This window comes from Ochotona curzoniae, unplaced genomic scaffold (genome assembly GCF_017591425.1).
Source record: "Ochotona curzoniae isolate NIBS_2020 unplaced genomic scaffold, NIBS_Ocur_1.0 contig_1071, whole genome shotgun sequence".
Taxonomy (NCBI): Eukaryota; Metazoa; Chordata; class Mammalia; order Lagomorpha; family Ochotonidae; genus Ochotona; species Ochotona curzoniae.
Window position 1 is genome coordinate 22959015 of NW_024464939.1, and position 12774 is coordinate 22971788.

Consider the following 12774-nt stretch of genomic DNA (forward strand, 5'->3'; position numbering starts at 1 on the left):
CTCAGTGGAGACAGGCATGTCACTCTTCTACTATGCACCCAGCTAGCACTGTTATCCAGGGAGGTTCATGTAAGCTTCTGTGTCCAGACTTTTTGTAGGGGTTTTGTGATTTGATGGAACCACTGACCACAGGAAGGTTCCCTTGGCTTCTTCCAACACTCAAAATTGTTCTGTGGGGGATGGTCCCCACAGTGGATTAGCTCAGTTGCCAAAATCCCTTGGGATCCTCAGGATTTAGAGGCTTCCTCCTAGGAACTTGTGACCCAGGCCAGATAGATACTTTGTTATGCACAAGACCCGAATGTGTTCTTCCTGTCGGGTAGGGCAACTGAATTACTTTTACTGCCATACCATTATAACAAATGTAACGATTCATTGTGTTCCAAGTACCATTCAGTAAAACAGTTGACTGTAACAGGTCTGTAACAAGTTTTGTTATCTCCATTAGGCTGATTGTAGTTGAGCAAAGTTAAGTAGCTTCCCCAGTCTTATGGCTACCAAACTATCATGCAAACTTAGAGCACTATCTTTGGACTTCAGAGTGCATGATCTCAGCCATTGAGCTGACCACACCCATGCACTAGGACAGCACTATCCACGAGAACTTTCTCAGTAATGGGAATGTTCTACATCTGTGATGTTCATCCTGTGGACCATATGTCTACTGATTACTAGGAATGTGTACATTTAGTACAACCCAGAAACTAGATTTCAAATTTTAGTTAGAGTTATATTTAAATGACCACATGTGGCTAGGGTTACTATATTGGAAAATGAGCCCTAGAACATGAGATACATATATTAAAAAAAAACCTAAAGATTAAATTAAATTAAAATTGTTATGAGGGATTTTCCAGAGAAACCAGGTACCTTATTTTGTCTGGTTTTGTGCTCTCTGAATCCAGTGATACAAATCCCCTTTGACCCCAGGATATTTACAAGAGCAAAACCAACTTTTCATCCTAAATTTCTGTTAACAAAAGACAGAGTCCTGAGAAATCAATGTCAGGAGTGCTTTAACACACTCAAAGGCACTTGAAAAAAATATAACCCAGAACTCTCCTTCTAGTAGTATGATTTCTGTCATGTTCTTACATCCAGGACCCGATTCATGACCGCCACAAAAACTTAAGAATTTCTTTTTGTCTACATTGTCAATCTTTATCTGGAAATAGGCAGCTTTTCAGTTTTTAATGGAAAAGAAAGATTTTACAAAACTGAAAATCAGAGATATGCATGAATTTGAAAATAACTTAGCAGAAACTAACACTATCACACTTCTTTCATTAGATAGTTTGCAAACTTGTTTGAAAGCATTTTTTGTCTTGATAATTACTCTATTAAATTTGTTCATAAATTTTACCTTATTTTACTCTGAAGAAAACTTAGAGAATATATTCTACTCTATTATGAACATTTCTTTGGTATAACTCACCCAATAAAGAGCAAGAACTTTAAGCCAGGTTCTTCTCCATGCCTGGTGTCTGATCTCATTGGGGCTCTAACCACGCAACACACATCCCACATGCTCTCAACCTCCTTACTAATTTCTCTGAATTCCCTCTTTCCTTTTGCAAACTATTTCTCACATGTCAGTCCCTATTTAAATCCCATTAAGACGACCTAACCCTGGGTAAAGACACTAATCCTCGTTGTGGTTCCTAAGGCCTGACATGATCTCCCTTGCCCATCTTGTCCAAAGTGACAAATACATATGACTTTCAATTTCATGATAGCCACATAAAAAATTTTAAACCAAAAACCATAATTCTTTATTTCATTTACCTCAAAATATCAAAAATATTATGATGTATAGCCAGTGTTTCAAAAAAGAGAGACATATGTGAATAGAGGGGATGTTTTCCCTCTCTTTCAAATTTAAAAGCATTTTTCTTTCACTTTTTATTGCTTTTTTAGCACTGGCTTTAGCTGAAAACCCAGATTAGACATCCTTGCCTTGTGCCTCATATTAGGACGAAATCTTCAGTTTTTCACTGTAAGTATAAAATGTTGTATGTATTTCGTTGACATTTTCATCAGATTGATGGACCTCGCTCCCCTTCCAAGTTTGCTAACAGTTTTTACCAGATGCTGAATTTGATCAAATGCTTTTTTCGGCATCTGTTGAGAACATCAGATACATTGATTTTTGAATGTTGAACCAGCTGTGTATTGTTAGAATGAATCCCTCTTGGTCATAATGCATTTTCCTTTTTGTATATTGATGGATTTGATTAGCTAAAGTTGGCTGTGAATTTTTGCTTTTTGTTCATAAAGTATATTATTAGTCTGTAGTTTTCTTTCTTGTGATATCTTTGCCCAGTTTTGCCATCAGAATAATATTAACTTCATGGATTGGATTGGAAAGTACTCTTTCTTAAAATTTCTGGAAGATTTTGAGTGCAAGATGGGCAAGGGAGATCATGTCAGGCCTTAGGAACCACAACGAGGATTAGTGTCTTTACCCAGGGTTAGGTCGTCTTAATGGGATTTAAATAGGGACTGACATGTGAGAAATAGTTTGCAAAAGGAAAGAGGGAATTCAGAGAAATTAGTAAGGAGGTTGAGGGCATGTGGGATGTGTGTTGCAATATAACTGGCATGTTCAGTAGAATTCACCACTGAGACCTCTAAAACTTGATATTTTCTTTATGACAGAAATTTAAAAAAAATCATATGTGTAAATTATCTAGAACTGTGCTTAGCTTGCAGGAAATTCAGATTAAAGGTTAGCTTTTAACTTGTTAAAAGTCATTTATATTTCCAATTAAAATGATGTTTACTTTAAATTTTAAAATACTTTTAAATTTTAGGGAAAAAAAAAGTCTTGCAATAACCCTACCATCAGATACTACTATTAACATTTTCTAATGCATGTTTTAGTCTTGTCTAGAGATAATCTGTGTTTGTTTAGGTCATCTTTTTTATATATTACTCCTTATTTAATTAGCATTGGATTGATATTTCCCATGTCAAATTGTTCACAAATACAATTTCAATGATTGTATATATTTCATTATATGGTCATACCAGAATGTACTTAAGCATCATTTTGTGCTTTTAGGATTGTTCTATTTTCCCTGGACAATATATCAAAGAACCTCTCTTTCCTGCATGTCTAAATATTTGTACAGACACACATTCAAACGCTCAGAATGATGGCTCCAAGTCTTTACTCTATAGATGCTAACCTTGCCAGGCCTCTAGGCACTGCAATGCGTCCCAGTGTCTGTAACCAGCCGAGAAATGACTTTCTTTGCCTTTCTCTTTTCCTTTCCTTTCTCTCTGCCTCCTTTGCTTCCACTCTGCTGGCACGAAGGCTTCTGCTTACCACGTCAGACACTGTACCAGGCACTTCTCAAGTTATTCCTTAAAAAGAGGCATCATTTTTTTTTTTTTTGTGAGTACCAGTGTTATCATGTCTGTTTCACAAATGAGGAAATTAAAGCCCGAAACTGAAGAATTTGTCCAGGGTCATGCAGTCATGCAATAAGTATTGACAAAAGAAATGCCTTCAGGTCCCACAGCCCACATGACTAACCACGTCACTATGGGATTCTGCCTTTTGATTTATGCCTTCTAATCTTTTATGTGAGTTCCACTTTCCATCTGGGCTATTTATTGTGTGACTCTGGCTCAGGTCACCTCCTCTGAACACATGACTTCCACCCAGGCTTTGGGCACAGTCCATCCTTTTTACTTATTACCCGATTCTTGCTTTTTTTGGTCAGCAACACATGTCTGTTCCCTGCCTTAGCCAGTTAGGATACACATAATGTCAAACTAGCAATTGGGATACATTGCCTAACAAAAGAATAATTTTCCTTAGTTTGCAAATGTTTTCATGAACCAGGTAATGATCTTTCTGAATGGCTCACAAAGCATTCCATTTAAAAAAAAAAATTCTTTGAAAATAATAAAATGAATTTAAAAAAACTGATATTGTTCTGGATAATGAAAGATACAGCAGTAAACCTCAACTGGTTGAACACATTGACAATAAAATTGTGCAGGTTTCCTGAGAATCTAAAATGAATGTGAAATGAAAAATTATCATCCATTTATTGCAATCCTCCAAAAGTCTAATGTTTCTGCTTTTCTCTGGTAGATTTATATTCTGTTTTGATAGGTTTAATTGTGTGTAAAGGCAGGCTACATTCTACAAAATGCGAATTGGGAGAATTATCAGAGAAGTCCATGCTAGTGTGTTCTACTGAATCGCTGAATCCAGACAGAACTTTTTTCCCAATTGATTATTTCTCAGTGTTCGTCTAGTGTTGACTCTCAGGAAGCCTCCAACTTCAAGGCCTTGGGCTCAGTCAAGACCTTTCTCAACCTTCCCAGTCTCCAGGGGCCCCCATTCACCCCGGATCTGCCCTGAGAGGGGCACACCACCGCCCTGAGTGGAGATGGAGCAGAAGAGCGCCTGTTTCCTGTGCTCAGCTAAGGTTTCAAGCTGTCAACGTCCCGGTTTTATTTTCTGTTTCGATATTTGCGAGTTCCCCCTAACCGTGGGCGTCTAGGTCACAGAGGGGTGTCCCTAGGAGAGTAGTTACCAATGTAATGGGGCAATTGACCGCAACCCGTTGCCTTTTGTGAAAGACATATAATCAAATTCAGCAGTCACCCAAAGTAAACAAGTGTAAACATTAAAAAACAAAACAAAACAAAACAACAGGCTGCCAGCACCTGTAGTTTCTTTTGCGGGTATTTTTTACAGAGTCGTTTCAAGATTGTCCTCTCCCTTCTCTTTTGGTTGCAGAAACAAACAAAATCTAGCTTTGGGCAAGGAGGAAAACACAACTGGAGGATGCGGGCATCGATCCCGCTACCTCTCGCATGCTAAGCGAGCGCTCTACCATTTGAGCTAATCCCCCACCGCTGGACACGCACGCTTATCTTTTGCTCTAGAGGAGGGTCAGAGCGTTGCAATTCACAAATACTGACAACAATACTTTTGCTCCGGCATCGGGACTAAAGTGAGTCACTAAAACAAAACTACAACCTCCTTCGAGCCGGAATCGAACCAGCGACCTAAGGATGGCCACAGACAAACGCCTACAGTCCTCCGCTCTACCAGCTGAGCTATCGAAGGGAGTGAGAGAACGTCCTGCCACTTAATCCCCACAACAGCGCAGCATTTTGTAGGTTTAGTTCCTATTCCGCGTTTCCGGGCTCCTCGTTCCGCGCGGGCCGCCCTCGTCGCGGCAGCAGGAGCGAGCTCGCGCGGCCCAAAGTGCCCGGGGTTCTGAGGAAAAGCTCGGCGTGGCTCCGGGGGAAGCCTGTCCCGGCCGGCGTGGTGAGAGAGAGGCTCTGGAAACGCCGAAGACGGCTGAGACCAGGACAAGGACTTCTACTAAAAACTTCCCCACGCGTGAAATCATCCACTCGCGGGAGCGTTGGTGCTGCACACGCCGTTCTTTGGAATGGGAGGTGTAACAGAGTGGGACGGGCCGCGAATCATTAAGCTGTGGAAAAAAAACACAAGCGTCTCCTTCGAGCCGGAATCGAACCAGCGACCTAAGGATACCTCTTGCCGGAAAGCCAGCTACAGTCCTCCGCTCTACCAGCTGAGCTATCGAAGGGACGGCGTGGTGGACTGCGCCCTCGAGACTCAACCCAGGAGTCAGCGCGCGAAGTGGGCCGGCCGAGGATGGCCAGGCGCACGCGCAGTGTGACGCGCGCGCGCCGCCGAGGCGGGGGAGGGGAGACGCAGTAGCGCCCGAGGTTTGTCTCACGCCTGCGCAGAATGACAGCCCGACTGCGGCCCGCGAGCTTGACCGACTCCAGGAAGGGCTGCCGACCCGGGTGTCCCCGGCCGGGACTGCGGCATGGCCGCCTCTGCAGGACAGCCGCTGGGGAAAGCAGGAGCGACCTCCGGGCGTGGCCTGGCCGCTCCCTAACCTGCCAGGTTCGTCGGTTGTCGTCGTGCAACGGGCCAGTGGCGCAATGGATAACGCGTCTGACTACGGATCAGAAGATTGTAGGTTCGACTCCTGCCTGGCTCGCTTTTGTCACCGCGGTTTTAAAAACTGGTCCCATTCTCGTTTCTCCCACCTGTAAATTCCAACAGTAGTTCAGGCTCTGCACCCTGGGCCTACTCTTGTAGGCTTTGGCTTCCCACCTCCAACCCTTGAGCTTTCTCGGCTCTGAGAGGCGGCCCCATCACTGAGGGACCCGCTGCGCCTCGGTTCCTCGGGTCTGCTAAAATAGTGTGAGATCCTAGGGGCCAGCTACATAGAAACATTGTTACTTAAGTATCCCTTTGTGTGTAATTGTATTGGAGATGTTCCATTTTAGGTTGGATCTGAAAGCCCTGTTTCCTCAGCTGTTTTGGCTAAGGCGTATATTCAGAAGTCGTTAGCAAACCAAATGACTTGCGGCCGTTCCCCAAAGTGCTGTGTGCTCTCCTTTTGTTTTTAGCACTGCATCAAAATTGTGTAAGATCTGCAATTACCAACCCCCACAGCTGGGAGCTTTGAACCAAAAAGCTATCGTGTTGGTTTGAGCAAATGTTTGTATTAATTTATCTTATTTGTGGGAGGAACATTGGAATTATTTCTTAGACGCCCTCAAATCAGGTAGCAGTTTCTCAAGTGGAAGATTTAATATAACATTGTTAGGAAAGGGAAAATAAGTTAGGGAAGACAAAAGGGCTAGTTTTGTAAAGTGGGAAGGCTGCTTCCCTCGGACTACAGATGACCCAAAGAAAGTAAAATGTGAGTGGAGAGTAAGCTCAAGACTGTTTGGACAAAATGCACTGGTTTTAATTTTATTCCTTTTGCATGTTTTGATATTTTGGTAATTAACAAACTGATAACATCTTTAAAAGTTTGTGTTGTTTCTAAGAGTTTTAAGATTACTGCCGCGGGAAGTTAGGGAGCTGTGTTACATCCCCCAAGATAATAAGCAGAACACTGTTTATTCGTCTGAGAGGAAAGAACTTTTGTCCTTTTCCTGTTTTCTCCTTATTTTACAAGGGTAGTGAACAACGTGTTTCTTCTCTGTAGAGGTCACGGCCATGGCCGTCATTGCAGTGCCACACATACCTTTCCTCTTGGGCTTCTCCCTTATTTTGTCCCGTTCCCCAACAGTAAGCTTGACCGAATAACAGGTTCCATGACAGCCAAGACTGTGTAAATTCTGGCTTTGTTTCTTGTGACTGAAATTCACACAGAGGTTGTGTGAGCAAAGGATGTTTTGAAACACTATACAACTAGGCCTTAAGTGTTCTCTGTGCCCCCCAGCTGCTCTCACTGGTTGTGTAGTGCATACAGTTGGGAACTTAAAAGCTGGAAGAAACAAAGAATGGACACTAGTTGAGAATATTGAGTTCTCCAGGAAACTGAAATTGAGAATTAGAGTGCGAAATTTTTACTGGTTAACTACTTAGTGTGAATGGGAAAGGGTGGGCGCAGACTTGGCCGGGAGTTAGCTGTCAGAGAGGGCTAGAGATCTGACAACGTCAGTAGCTCCCCTGAGCTAAGATTTCCCTCAGCAGAGTCTGGTTTTGTGCCTCAATGGGCTGGCCCTTGCACCACGCAGTGGTTGGCCAAAGGCTACTCATCTCAGAAATCTGGGGAGGTTAACTCCTGGAGGCTACTGCTTAACCAGCCTCCTGGTAGCTGGGCAAGTGAGTCCTTTGCTGAAAGACTTTTGTCATCTGTGCCTGCCATAGACGTACATCCATGAAAACAAAGTCCAAGAAAGAGGAGGATGTGGAACTTACTGATAAAAGGAGCCAACCTGCAGACTCAGCGAAAGTCAGGGCAGCTTTACAGAAACCACATGGTTCAAGTAAAGTAAACTGAATTGTGGCACAATTTTGAGAAAGGAACCCACAGTCTTAGCGGTTAGATGATATTGTCCTCTGCCCCAACCTCATGTGTTGAGTTCCCAGTCACCAGTACCGCAGAAGGTGATTACTTCTGCAGGTAAAGCCTTTTAAGAGGTACTTACTAGTGTTAACGTGGAGTCCTTAGGCAGGCCTTTAACCTGAATGTGGTGCTGTTTGAGACCTGTGCACCCACTGAGTCACGCCCCTGTAACGACACAGGGGGAAGGCAGCCGTCTTCAGACCACTGAGAGAAGTCCCAGGAGAAATGAAATCTGCTGACATCTTGCTCTGAAACTTCTAGCTTCCAAAACTGTGAGAAAATGCATTTCTGCTGTGAAATTCACCTAAGTCAATGGCATTTTGCAGCTCTAGCAAACTAATAAAGAAATCATAAAGAAAAATACATTTTTGTTTTTTCATCCTTTTTATTTTTGTTTAGCCACATACAAGTTGTTTTGGTTAGCACATGGGACAGAGAACCCTATAGCTATGATCTAGAACAGACTTCATCCAATTGCTTAGCAACAACGGGAGTGGGCTGGCATTTAGCTTAGCAGTGAAGTCATAGATTGGGATGCTGTTGTCTTGTTTTGAAAGCGCCTGAGTGTGAGGCCTGGTTCTGCTTCTGATTCCAGCCTGCTGTTAATGCACAAGCTGGATGACATCTGACGACCGCTTCAGCAGTTGGGCAGCCACTCCAGAAACTGGACTGAGTTGGAGGCGCGGGGCTTCAGTCTTGTCCATCCCCAGCTGGTGTGAGCATTTGGGGAATGAACCAGTAGATCGAAGAACTCCTCTCTCTTTTGTCCCCTGCCCCCTACCTTCAGGTGAAAACCAACTAATTTAAAAATGAAGGAAGTAATATCTAAAGCTGTGAAATAGAACTAGGATATAACTTAGGTGGAAAACTTTTTATTTTTTTTAAAGATTTATTTTTATTATTATTTTTTTTTATTGGAAAGGCGGATATACAGAGAGGAGAGACAGAGAGGAAGATCTTCCGTCCGATGATTCACACCCCAAGTGAGCGCAACGGGCCGATACTATGCCGATCCGAAGCCAGGAGCCAGGAGCCTCTTCCGGGTCTCCCACGCGGGTGCAGGGTCCCAAGGCTTTGGGTCATCCTGGACTGCTTTCCCGGGCCACAGGCAGGGAGCTGGAAGGGAAGCGGAGCTGCCGGGATAGAACCGGCGCCCATATGGGATCCCAGGCGTGCAAGGCGAGGACCTTAACCACTTGCGCCACCGTGCCGGGCCCGAAAAACTTTTTATATCTATGCATAGAAGAGGATCTTCAAAAACTTCATGAAAACTGTACATTCTGAAATAAAATGTGAACTTCAGTTTTTGCAACAAAATAAATATTTTAAAATGTTTGCTTATTTTTATTTTATTTGAAAGATAGAGACAGACACAGAGAAGATCTTCCATCTGCTGGCTCATTCCTGGAATACCAGCAACAGTTAAGAGCTGAGCCAGGCCAAAACCAGCGCCTGTCGCTCTGCCCACGTCTTCATGCGAGTGACAGGAACCTGGATACCCCCGCCATTCCTTCTGCCTTTCAGGGTGTGCCTTAGCAGGAAGCTGGACTTAAGCAGAACTAGGACTCAGACCTAGGCACTCTGAAATGGCATGTGGTATGCCAAGATACATCTTAGCTGCTGTGCCAGACACCTGCCTCTTACATTTTTACTCCACTTTCCCATAAACATTTCAAAATACTCTTTACATGTTGTACACATTCTCTTATTTGCACATGTCTATACATGCCTCCTGTGCAATTCCTGTTGGTAAAGTAGTAACTAATGGTAGCGGGAAGAGAATATCACAGAGCTAAGAAATGCAGGACACAGCAGGAGAGTGAAATTTTTCTATTGAAATTTTACCCTCTTATTTAGGATGACATATTTTTTCAGGTTTTGATAGTTAAACATTTAATATCCCAGTATACTACCCATTGATTTAAGAAATAATTTCCATACCAAATACAATAGAGACATTTTTCTTTAAAGATTTATTTTACTTGAAAGAGTTACAGGGAGGAGAGAAAGAGGGAGAAATGGAGAAGAAAGATCTCTCATCAGCTGGTTCAATCCCGGATGGCTACAAGTCAGGATCTGGCCAGTCTGAAGCTGGGAGGCAGGAGCTTCTTCTAGGCCTTACTGCTTTCTCAGGCCATTGGCAGCAAGCTGGATGGGAAGTGGAGCAGCCAGGCTGAGTGAGAATCAGTGCCCATATGGGATGCTGGTTCCACTGGAGCAGGATTAGTCTGCCACAGTACCACACCAGGCCCCCAGACACATGCTTTAAATGAGGGCATTTTATTTGAAACTATTATGTTTATAAGTTAATCAATACAATGACTTAATTTGCTTTCATTATCTGTCTTCCATTATGTTTTTTAAGACAAGATTAGCTTCAAATGTTGCTGAAATTGTAATCAATAATTCAGAATGATGACAGTGTAAAAGCTAGGTAATGTAGGCATGGCCGGGTGGAGCATTTTTAAAAGATTTTTTTCTTGTTGTAGTAGTAGTAGTTGTTGTTGGAAAGGCAGATATACAGAGAAGAGGCAAGACAGAGAAAGATCAGAAGCCAGAGCTTCTTCCAGGCCTTCCACATGGGTGCAGGGTCCCAAGGCTTTGGGCTGTCCTCGACTGCTTTCCCAGACCACAAGCAGGGAGCTGGATGGGAAGTGGAGCAGCCAGGATACAAACTGGCACCCATATGGGATCCCAGCAGATGCAAGACGAGGATTTAACCACTAGACCACCGTACCGGGCCCAGGGCATGTTTTAAGGTATAAGAAAATGTTACACCTTAAAACTTTAAAAAAAAAAAAAAGTTCCTTCAATTATTCTTCACCAGAAAGCAAAGTGTGTTATAAATTAGCATTTTGAGAAGAAATGATGAGTGGAGATGGTTGGTGGCAATGCAGATGACTTCAAAGCAGCAAATCCCCTTGTTGGGTAGGACTCCCCAGCCCAGCCCTGGGGCCAGGATGTGCCCAGTAGGCTTCTGGGCATCGGGGACACTGATGATGAGATCTTCAGCTATCAGCAGCAACCCAGTGGTAAGCTGACTGTTCTAGCAACTGTCCTTTGTTGATTTGATTCTAGGAGTTTGGTTTTGCTTCCTGAGGTCAACATTGGAACAGTTGGAAATTCCAGAAAGTTGTATCATACTTACTGGTTCTTTTGACATTGAGCATGTTTAGGTCTGCTTTTGGAGAAAGGCCTTTTGCAGAAGTAGTATAGACTGTGAGAATTAATCAATTACCCAACAGCTGTTAGTTTCCTTTCTTGTCTTCTGCTCTGTGGGAAGTACACATGTAAACTCTGACTTTCAAATATACTTCTGACAAAAAATGTACTTCTGGAAGCCACTACTAATCTGAACTTTCTATAATGTTAAGATTTTATTTTATAGAATCTGGTTACATAGGACTTTAATCTCAGTTTTTTATCCGTGATCTAGAGATGCTCAAGAATTGAAAAAAGACAAATATTAGGTACTTAGCAAGACTCTCCCCCAGATTCTCAATTCAGTTTAGAGGACCCTCTCAGTGGAGCCATCTCACCTCCTCAAAACTCAGTGGGCAGCATTGTAGCAGCCCTTCTGGTAGCCCAGACTTCCAAACAAAAGTCTGGGCAGTAAAGCACACTGTTTAATGAAGTAAGCCAGGCATAGAAGCTAAATTTCACATGATCACACTTCTACATGGAATCCCCAAACATTCAATGTATAGAAACAGAGAATAGAATTCATGGTGATTACCAAGTGCCAAGGAATAAGGTAGTAAGTGAGGAAGATACAGATCAAAGGAATAAACACAGAAAAACCGTGAGTGATTGGTTCTCAGGTGTCTGGTCACCTGTTTTATTTTATTCTTTTAATTCAAAAGTAATGGTAGCAAAGGAATGGCATGCTGGACTATGTCTCCTGTTTAGGCCATATCCAAGGTGTTTTACTCTCTGCATCATTTGAACTAAAGAAATAGAATATCAGGGCCAGTGCTGTGTCATGTCAGGCTAAGCCCCTACCTGTGGTACCAGCATCCCACTTGGGCACAGGTTGGAGTCCTAGCAGCTCCTCTTCTAGTCTAGCTCCCTGCTAATGGCCTGGGAAGGCTCCTGGCTTTGAACTGGCCCAACTCTGGCGATTACAGCCATTCAGGGAGTGAATGAGTGGAAAGAAGATTCTTTCTTCTGTGGAGCAAGGGGCTTCCAAGACCTGTTACACCCTTGAAGAAGTCCTCCTCATCAGCAAGTAAGACACTTGTTCCCCAGGCCTCTTCAGCCTCGTGGGCCAGCTGGCTGCTTTCATGGTAGCTCTGATCTGCCTTCAATGCTATGGGGAGTCCTGAAGCAGAGGTGACCTGGTGGGAGTGGGTGTTTGTCATCAGTATCATTTTTTTTTAATGGCATCTTCAGCTTTGAAGGTGAACTAATCCCCTCAGATATCCTTGCCCTGGTCCAGCCTGCAAGACCTCTGGGACTTGCAACACCTGTATCCACTGCAATTGTATCCTTGATGATACTGTTATGATCTGAAGGGGGCAGGGAGCGGGACAGGTAGCTACCCTGACCTCATAGCACCCCATTCTGTATATTTGCATTTATTTTGTACCCAAGACAATTGTGAGAAAGTATTGTTGAGATCTGGGCTTCCTTACTTGCAGAGAAGTAACTAGCCTTTATCAACTTGTGCCAATAAGGAGCAGACCCTGGCAGCTGCCTCCGTTGCATGATCTGCTTCCAAAACCAAGGTAGTTGTTTTGTTTTGTTTTGTTTTTTGTTTTCACGGGTTGTGTGTATGTTTTGAGATTTATTTATTTATATTGAAAAGACAGATTTACAGAGAGATGGAAAGTCAGAGAAACAAAGAGCTTCCATCCACTGATTCACTCCCCAAATGGCCACAGTATCCAGAGCTGAG

At 43.2% G+C, this 12774-nt stretch overlaps 3 non-coding genes across 3 annotated transcripts; 1 reads left to right on the forward strand and 2 right to left on the reverse strand.

Moving 5' to 3' along the window:
- Positions 1-5006: 5006 nt before the first annotated feature.
- On the reverse strand, positions 5007-5095 carry TRNAY-GUA. Its single transcript is given in 2 exon segments — positions 5007-5042; positions 5059-5095. It is a non-coding gene; the product is annotated as a tRNA-Tyr (tRNA).
- A 397-nt stretch (positions 5096-5492) lies between these two features.
- TRNAY-GUA lies at positions 5493-5585 on the reverse strand. Its single transcript has 2 exons — positions 5549-5585; positions 5493-5528 (listed from the first exon to the last, which is right to left on the reverse strand). It is a non-coding gene; the product is annotated as a tRNA-Tyr (tRNA).
- Positions 5586-5935: 350 nt separating this feature from the next.
- TRNAR-ACG lies at positions 5936-6008 on the forward strand. The gene has a single exon. It is a non-coding gene; the product is annotated as a tRNA-Arg (tRNA).
- The last annotated feature ends 6766 nt before the right edge of the window (positions 6009-12774 follow it).